The sequence below is a fragment of the Piliocolobus tephrosceles genome, chromosome 18 (assembly GCF_002776525.5).
Source record: "Piliocolobus tephrosceles isolate RC106 chromosome 18, ASM277652v3, whole genome shotgun sequence".
NCBI lineage: Eukaryota > Metazoa > Chordata > Mammalia > Primates > Cercopithecidae > Piliocolobus > Piliocolobus tephrosceles.
In genome coordinates, this window is record NC_045451.1 from 40,416,655 (window position 1) to 40,426,655 (window position 10,001).

Sequence of the window (10,001 nt, forward strand, 5' to 3'; positions counted from 1 at the left end):
CCTTCCTTCCTTCCTTCCTTCCTTCCTTCCTTCCTTCCTTCCTTCCTTCCTTCCTTTCTTTTTCTTGAATCAAAGTTTTGCTCTGTTGCCCAGGCTGGAGTGCAGTGGTGCAATGACAGCTTACTGCAACCTCAACCTCCTGGGCTCAAGCAATCCTCCCACCTTAGCCTCCTGAACAGCTGGGATTACAGGCATGCACCACCGTGCCTGGCTACTTTTTAAATTTTTTTGTAGAGATAGGGTCTAACTATGTTGCCCAGGCAGATCTCAAATTCCTGGGCCCAAGCAATCCTCCCTCCTCAACCTCCCAAAGTTTTAGTATTACAGACGTGAGCCACCATGCCCAATCTCCATTTCTTCAGTTGCCCAGGACTGACATAATGATAATCAGGTTTATTTTTGCCAGTTTCTATGACCCAATTTATTCTCTTTGCTTGGAATTTTTTTTAATGCACTTACAGCTTTACAAAGCAATCGTCTATTACTGAGCTCCCATCAAGAATAAATTAGTATGATACTGTGAGATTAAATATATCTCATAATTCCTTTTTTCTAGTTAAAAAACGCCTTTGTAAGTTTTCTAATAACTATGTTTTAGAACTCAATCACGTGATAGAACAGACAACAGTGCTAAGGCACTTGAAAAATCCTGACTCATAATTCAAAAGTCTTGGCCATTTCTCAGCTGACAATGTGAAAAAAGACGGGCTTAATGAATATCCACGAATGATCCTAATGCAAGAACCCCCAAGGCCTAGGCGGGGGGTCCATTCAAAAAGGTAATTCATATAGCTGCAAAAGGGAAAGAATAACAGCATAAGTTATTCTGAAAAATAATATAATTGTATTTGCATATGTGTTCCTTTGTAATACCTCTGTTATATAACAACAAAGCTCCCCAGTCTTGGGCATTTCTTTATAGCAGTGTGGAAATGGACTAATAATCTGAGTTTCTTACTGTGTAAGCAATAATTATGTTTACAAATTAAGCCACTTTCATTTTTAAAAAATCTTTCTGTTACATACAGCTGAAAGCATATAATTCCTAATACGATGTTAAAAGGTTTTTCATGTTCTGGCTCATGTGGCGTTGTTCAAGCTCTCTAGACTTAGTTTAATCTGAATAATATCCTCTCTCTTATGCTATATTCAGATTGTGTCTCTATATTCACCTATGGTGGTATAGTTGATTCTTATTCCTTGTGGTAGGTATATTCTATAAAGTCGCAGTAAACACTAAATTAGCAAATACTGAACTGCCGCTAGGGATTATGTTCCTGCCAGTCTCTGCTAATAATATTTTCATTAAATAATAAATACATAAACTTATTTTCTTTGTCTTCATCTAAAGGCATTTTATTTAATATATATTGGTGATTTATTAACATTGAACTCATGCCCAACAGCACCATAATTCATGCATGAATGAAGCCTGTGTAACACAGTTTTTCTCCATAAGGCACATCACAGCTTTCTTGCACTTAGGAACACCAAAGAGCACTTCTATCACTGCATTTAGAGGATGTTTTAAATGAAATCACCCACGAAAAGCATAGCAATGCAATATATATGGCTGGGCACAGTGGCTCACACCTGTAATCACAACACTTTGGGAAGCCAAGGCGGGCAGATCATGAGATCAGGAGATCGAGACCATCCTGGCTAACAACGTGAAACCCTGTCTCTACTAAAAATACAAAAAATTAGCCGGATGTGGTGGAGGGCGCCTGTAGTTCCAGCTACTCGGGAGGTTAAGGCAGGAGAATGGCATGAACCCTGGAGGCAGAGCTTGCAGTGAGCCGAGATTACACAACTGCACTCCAGCCTGGGTGGCAGAGTGAGACTCCGTCTCAAAAAAATAAAAAAACAAAGAAAAAAGGAAATGCAAATATATGGCATTGAATAAACCTCCCGAAATATACTTATTTATAGTATGAGAGCTGAAACAAGAAGGCAGAATCTCACCTTGTTTGACCTCAGCCGGGAACATGCACATCAGACTTAAATTTTTCACTCTGCCTCTGTGCACATGTCCACAAATGGCCGCAAGTATTGATTTTGGGGTTACAAATAGATTTTAGTGAGCAGTTGAATTCACAATTATGGAATCTGTGAATACTGAGAATCGACTATATTTATTCTTAGAGAGAAACGAAGAGCTCTCTAGACCAGTGTGCTTATGATTCACTAGGGAATCTGACTGAAATGAAGGTTCTGATTCAGTAGGTGTGGGTTTATTCAGGAGACCTGAGAGTTTGTTTCTAATGAGTGAGACGAAAACTGCCTTGAGTAGTGCTAATCTCTATTTCCCATTCCTTTTCATTTAGAGACACAGAAATTGAATCCTGTAGAGATTAAAGTAAATTGTCGGGGGTCATGCTGATAACAATAGAGTTGAATCTTGACTACAGTTTTCCAGAAGACTTCATAGAGGAGATGGACCTCTGTGATGCTAACAGGCACCAAGTTAAATTAATGGTTAGGGCATCTTAGGAAGCTGTGACCTGCTTTGGCTATTCTCCGCTTTTTCTTTCTCCATTCCTTTTCCAAATCTCTTTGAGTTTCTTGAAGGCTACCTGTAAGATATGGCGGGTCTTAAGACTTCTTTAAAAGAAACAGAGTTCTTTTCAACAACTCGATGTGGCAAAGAAAAAAACATAAAAGAAGCAGTTTTCTGATAGGATTTCTAATAATCTCAGATAACAGTTCATTCCATTCTTTCCATAATGCCTACATTCTACTACACAGACCAACGAGTTTGACCACTCCCCTGTTCAAAGCCCTTCAATGGCTAATCACACGTGATGGAATAGAAATTAAGTCTCCTTGCTGGGACCTCTTCATCTTCCACATTCTTTCTTTAGCCCCCTTTTGGGGTATTGTTTTCTGCAGCTTCTCAGCCTGGGCTCTCTGCTTGTGTTCTAACCCACTGCAGTTAGCTGTGCAACTCATATTTCACCACATATCTGTTGCTTATGTTCTATAGTCTCCCTAAAATAAAAAATCTTCTTTTCCTCTTAGTGCCACTTACGTCAAGAATCAGTCTCAAGGCCGGGCGCGGTGGCTCAAGCCTGTAATCCCAGCACTTTGGGAGGCCGAGATGGGCGGATCACGAGGTCAGGAGATCGAGACCATCCTAGCTAACCCGATGAAACCCCATCTCTACTAAAAAATACAAAAAACTAGCCGGGTGAGGTGGCGGGCGCCTGTAGTCCCAGCTACTCAGGAGGCTGAGGCAGGAGAATGGCGTGAACCTGGGAGGCGGAGCTTGCAGTGAGCTGAGATCTGGCCACTGCACTCCAGCCCGGGCGACAAAGCGAGACTCCGTCTCAAAAAAAAAAAAAAGAATCAGTCTCATTCCATTCAACTCTCCTGGATCTTCAGTCACAAATTTTCAAAACTACTAGATATCTTTAAAAATCCTACATTTATTGGCATGGATATGTATGTACATTTGTTGTCTTGTATAAATAGCCTGGAGACAAAATTAATTTGTCTTTGTGTTTTCCACAGCATAGTAACATGCACATGTATTATTGTACCTGCATTCATTAACTCTTTCAACAAACATTTATTTGTTCAAATCTGCCAGGGGCCAGGCATAGAACTGGAAAGAAAATGTTTAATAGACACATGTAAAAATAGCCTCTGCTATTTCTGAATTACAGCTTCATAGGGAAGACAGAAAGCTAAATAAGTATAGTCTATCCTCATTATTCATGGTTTCTGTATTTGTGAATTTGCCTGCTCGCTAAAGTTTATCTGTAATCCCAAAACTAATACTCACAGTGCTTTCAGGGTCATTCACAAATATGTGCAGAGCAGCAAAAAGTTTGAGTAGTCCAACATGCATATTCTTAGCTGAGGTCAAAGAGGGCGATGCTCTACCTTCTTGTTTCAGCCCTCATACTCTAAGCGTACTTTCACTTTAGGTGTACTTTCAGCAGTCAATTTAGTGCCACTTTTTTTCTTTGCATTTTTGTACTTTGTGTTGGTGCTTTCACTGTTTAAAATAACCTTCATATGTACTACTTAAATGCTGTCTGGTGTACCTAAGGGTAAGAAGGCTGTGATGTGCCTTACAAAGTAAATACTTGTGTTTGATAACCTTCATTCAGGCATGCGTTATATTACTGTTGGCCATGAGCTTGATGTTAATAAATCCAAAATATATATTAAGTAAGGTGCATGTAAACAGAAACACACATGAAATAAGGTCACATATTCATTGTTTAATGAAAATGTTGTGACCAGAGTCTTGCAGGAATTTGATTATGTATTTCTCCTCGGAGCAATGGTTCAGTATTCACTAATTCAGTATTCACAACTACTTTTCAGAACATAACTACCACAAATAACCAGAGCCATCTATAATTAGTTATAAGTGTGGAAGGTAATATAATATTCCATGGGAGCACATCAGAGTGGTACTTTACTTTTGTTGGCGGCAGGTGCAACAAGGAAGGTTTTACAAATAAAGAAAGGATGAAGCAGTGATCTTAAGATTAGTAGAAGTTAACTAGATGACTGGGGAGAAACATAAATGGGGAGGAAGAAAGAAGAGGATTCAAGGCAGAATAAATAGCCTGGATACACCAACAGAGGATAACTCAAAAGAAATACAACACAGTGGAAAGAGAATGTATTAGTTAGCTAGGACTGCCACAACAAAGTACCATAAACTGAGTGCCATAAGCAACAGACTTGTATTGCCACATTACTCTGGAGGCTAGAAGTCTAAGATCAAGGTATTATCATGGTCAATTCCTTCTGGAGACTATGAAGAGGAATCTGTTTCATGTCCCTCCCTTAGCTTCTGGTGGTTTGCTGGCAATCTTATGTGTTCCCAGGTTCGTAAATGCATCATCCCGATCTCTGCCTTCATCTGCACATGGTGTTCTCTCTGTGTGTCCTTGGTTCCAAATTTTCCCTCTTTATAAGGAAACCAGCCATATCGGATTAGGCATCCACCCAACTTCAGTATGACCTTATCCTAACTAATTAAATCTGCAGTGATCCTATTTCTAAATAAGGTCACATTATGCGGTAACTGTGATTAGGACTTCACTATGAAAATTTGAAAGGGGACATAATTCAAAGAGGGAGGAAACCACAAAAGAGGGTGGAAAGTTAAGAGGAGTGAGGGGTTAGGAAATAACTCTAAAAATTTTGGATTTCACCCTGTAACTGAATAACCCATTTTAAAAGGAAAAAAAAATGATTTGTTTATTTATTTATTTATTTATTTTTCTTTGGCTTTTTCAGAATTATTATTTTTTTACTTTATTCCTTTTTTCCCACTTCCTACTTAGCTCTTTAGGAGTGCAATTACTACCTTTACGTTCTCTCCACCTGGCACTCCCTCCATGTCAAGCTTGTGTACGTGTTTACTTAGAAGTTCCAAAGACCAAGCCTTGAGACAAACCAGGTGCCCCTGGAACTCTCTCTCACCAGGAGATTGTCTCAGTTTATAACCTACCTCTGCCTATGATAGGGCAAGACAGACTCCATAGATAAGGCATCCTAAGCAAGTCACATAGACCCTGCACCTCCTCACCCCTCCCCTGCATGCCATTCACACCAAGTCCCCCTTTAAAAGACTCTGCTTTCTGCCCCAGAAGTTGAAGTGGTACCCTCAAAGCAGGAGCCTATACTACTTCTCCTTGGCTAGCTCTGGAATTAAAGTCACCTTCTTTCTACCAGACCTCACACTTGTTAATTGGACTCCGCAAGCAGCCAGTAACCAGATCTGTGTTAGGTTATAGCCCTAAAGGTAACGTAAATAAAAATGTGCTTCAGCAGGGAACTATACATTGCCTAGTGACTCTTTTAGCTTGTATGATTCTAGTCTTTCATAGTCTTTGAGCTATTTTGTCACTTTGTAAAATTGTAGACAACTAATAACAACATAAAATAATTCCTATAGACAATTCCAATTGATGTTTCCATTACCTTTGGAAAAACCAGTTTTGCCTTAATTTGTTTATCATTTTAATATTCCTGATCTAAAAATATCAAGAATAGTCTTTGAATTTTCTTTTGGACTTTTATGACATCTGCCTGGTTCCAGTTCCCTTATTGATTAATGAGTAGAATAAAATTGTTAACACATATGCATGTTTATATATGTATGAAAGTCATCATTTTATCTTTTTGTGAGAATTATCTTTTGTAGCAACATGAAGTCTTCAATGAGTGGTATATCAATATAATGAACAACTGCATAAATAAGTCAGGTTGCATAGTAGGTGAACTCTCAAGAGGCAAGACAGTTTAGTTATAGTTAACAACCAAACTAAGAATGACAATTGTGAACTGTATCTGAGCCATGTGTTCCTGGAAAACAGGGATGGTTAAGAAGACTTCCACTCTTTGTGATCTGGGAAAATGGCCGCCATTAACAACCCTTCCCCCATGGCTTACATAAAACTTGCTAATGAACCTCTTTTTAACTGTCACAAGACCAGACACAGACCCTTCACATTCCCATTGTTTGTCTCATAAATGACTAAACTGTTTGTCTTCCCCAAATCAGTGAGACACAGAGATAAATTATTTTCTCTCTATGCTGACTGAGACTCTTCCTGATTATAAAATAATTCCAACTGTAAAATCACCCCATCTATAACCCGTTTAATCCTCCCTATGTGAGTCCAAGGTGAAACCATTCTGCCAAGAAACTCTGGTCTTCAGACGCTGGGTGTTCTCCCTATTGCAGTAGCCTAAATAAAATCAGTTTTCTGGCCCTGCAAAGTCATGTGTGCGTGTAATCTCAGTTATAAGGCAAGGGAATCCTTGGAGAACAGGAGTTCAAGAGCAGTCTGGGCAATATAGTGAGACCCCACCTCAAGAATGAATGAATAAATAAATAAACAAATAAGTAACAGTTCCAGGTGCACTTAAAAAAAATCCAGTTGACAACAAAATGTAGCTAAAAAATAAATAAATAAAGTTTTTGGAAAAGATCAATTTTCTTAGTTGTTTGGGTCCCATATTCCAAGTTTCTTCAAACAGATCTGAAGAGAAGTCTAGGATGCAGTTGACAATTTGTGGATACAGTGAAATTATTTCCTCTTCAACATTTGTTTCAGTTTCAGCGTAGTCTATTTGCTTTCCCTTTTCCTTTTGGCTAGTTGTAGTTTCATTCTGGAGTTTTTACATCTATTGATTAAACATATTATCATTTGGGCCCTCTGCAAAGGGATTGACTTCTGTCTGCACTATAACCCTCTGATAAAAATAAAAAATTGTCTTAGTGGATTTAACTATTTTAAGTTAAACTAAAATAATTTAAAACTATATGAAGAAAGAGAAATATTTTGAAGGTAAAATTATACAGCATGCTATTTTTGTCTTTAATGGTTCTTGATGCATAGTTATTTAGTGTGGTATGAATACATGTTGATTGCACTTTAGTATTTACAACCCCAGCCAACTTTAGTATCACTGTATTGGAAGTATTTTTCAGTGCAATGCATAGAAGCTGTGGATTCCCCCTTTTCTTTCTTTCTCCCTCTTTTTCTTTCTCTCTCTTTTTCTTTCTCTCTCTCTCTCTTTTTCTTTCTTTCTTTCATCTTTCCTTTTTTCTTTCTTTCCTTCTTCCTTCCTTTCCTTTCCTTTTTTTGAGATAGGGTCTCCCTCTGTCACCTAGGCTGGGGTGCAGTGAGTGGCACAGTCATGGCTCATTTAATCTCGACCTCCCAGACTCAAGTGATCCTCCCACCTCAGGCTCCCAAGTAGCTAAGAACACAGGCTACAGGAAAGTGCCACTATGCCCAGCTAACCCTTTAATTTTTTTGTGGAAACAGGGGTCTGCATATGTTGCTCAGGCTGTTCTCAAACTCCTTTGCTCAAGCGATCCTCCCACCTTGGCCTCCCAAAAACTGGGGTTGCAGGTGTGGGTCATTGCACCTGGACAGATTTCCCTTTTCTATAGAAGATGCCATTCTAAAATGCTGGTTTTTGTAATACCGATTTGAATAATCCTGTCATGACCTAGAATCTTTCTTTGATTTGTTGATTATTTTTTTCAGCCTTACAAATGATCTTAGATCAAAAGCAAAAGGCCTTAACCGTGTTTTGTGTCATTTGAACCCGGGACTTGCATGTTATATGGGAGAGATGACCAGAGCTACAAAACCATTGGTACTTTTTTATCTAGTATGCTGCCTTTTTTTTCCTTTCACACATGTATTTGCTTTTTCAGCCCACATTGATCAGCATGGAATATGATTTATGTTTTTATATATTTACTGAAGTTTCCAGAACAGTGCCTGACAGATATTGATACTAAAAGCAAATGTTTGATGCTAAATTGTTTATCTTTTGATTAATTGCTTCAGGTGGGTGATAATATTTGCAAATTTCTGTTTTATTAATATGCTAACCTTTTAAATACCGAGACAAATAGTTAAATAAATAACCTTGGGTCATCCCATAGAAGCAACTTGGATAAAAATTTCTTCAAGTGTCAGCCAATAAGTTATATTTTTCTAGTGTCCCAGGAGAGTGATGATTTAGGGAGAAAAAAAAAAAAGCAAGAATCTCCATTTCTGTTTTACCTTATGTAAGAAGGTTGGGCATGGACAGGTGGTGATGAAGCTTGATTTTGTAAGTCCAGTAGGTTGTTAGGATATTAGACAGAGATTCAGAGTAAAGGTGGAAAAAGAGAAATATCAACATATGTAATGTTGATCTCTGTGATGCCCAATTTTATGCTTAAGAAAGCTGGCAGGGTCATTGATGTGATTTGAATCTCAGAGTGAATTCATAAACTTTTTTTGTCTTTCTCCTTCCTTTCCTACACCCCATCAATCAGAGATTATATCTGCACAGAGGCAGTCTACATCATTATGAAGCTGGGCTGCTTCCTGATGTAAATCGTTATTTTCACAGAGAGAGAAAGAGAGAGGGGATTGGAAGGGGAGATAGATGCCTGGGGCAGGGTCATTCTCTGATCCCAGGCAATCATCCTTCACCGAGAGCAGTCCCAGGACCAAGCGCCAGCTAAACAAACATGTCTGCCCCATCAGCTGCTAACTTGTCTCCTGCCTTATGAAGAAAAGGCTTTCTCCTATGCCTGTCTAATGAGTGCTGCCTGCCACTCTCTCAAGCTGGCTTTTACAGCATCAGGAACCCTCTTGCACACACATTGAGCTCTTCTCTCTACTTTGCACTTCAAGAATGTAGGAAGCTTCAGGGGAAATAAGGATTCAGGATTTTTTTCTACATCCATTTTGATGAGCATTTGCTTTCCCTACAGGATGTGCTGAAATACTTTGAAAACTCGCAAGCTTTTTTCAGGGAATGGCACACTCAGGCAGAAGTCATGTGGTCTGCTAGGCCAAAGGTGGAATGCAAGGAGATTCTTAGCAATATTGAGCCATGAGCACACTGATCTGCATCCTGTCCTCTTCCTTCATCCAGCCGTGCTAGGTAAATGAGATTGACCAAGGCTACAGAGAGGGAGAGAATAAATGCTGAAAAACTCAAATGATTGTGTTATCTTAGCCTCAGTTGCTATGCCTCTCTCTGCTTTCCCTAACCCTTTCCTCAGGCCTGCCAAGGCATTCTGCTCGGAGATTCAATTACTCCCTAATATCTGAGTTCATCCAGAATGAACAGGAAATTCAATGTTGCAGCCCTAGCAATGACCCTTTTCACACTCCTCACTCCTGCACCCACCTAAACCCACATACATACACCTTCTCCAATCCAGTGGAGGAGAAACTACTCTGATCTAGTGGTCTCTTGCATTCATGCTTCAGGATACAATTTGGCTGACTCCAGATATCATATCTGGATGGAGAGAAAAACAGTGGCCTGGAGTCCATTCCTTAATAAATAAGGGCAGATCCTGGTTCTTAGGTGGGTGAGTAGGGAAGTAGAGGTATTGGACTCCGATGTCAGGAGCTTGGAAAGAGCTGGTTTCTTTCTTTCTTTTCTTTCCTTTCTTTCTTTCTTTCTTTCTTTCTTTCTTTCTTTCTTTCTTTCTTTCTTTC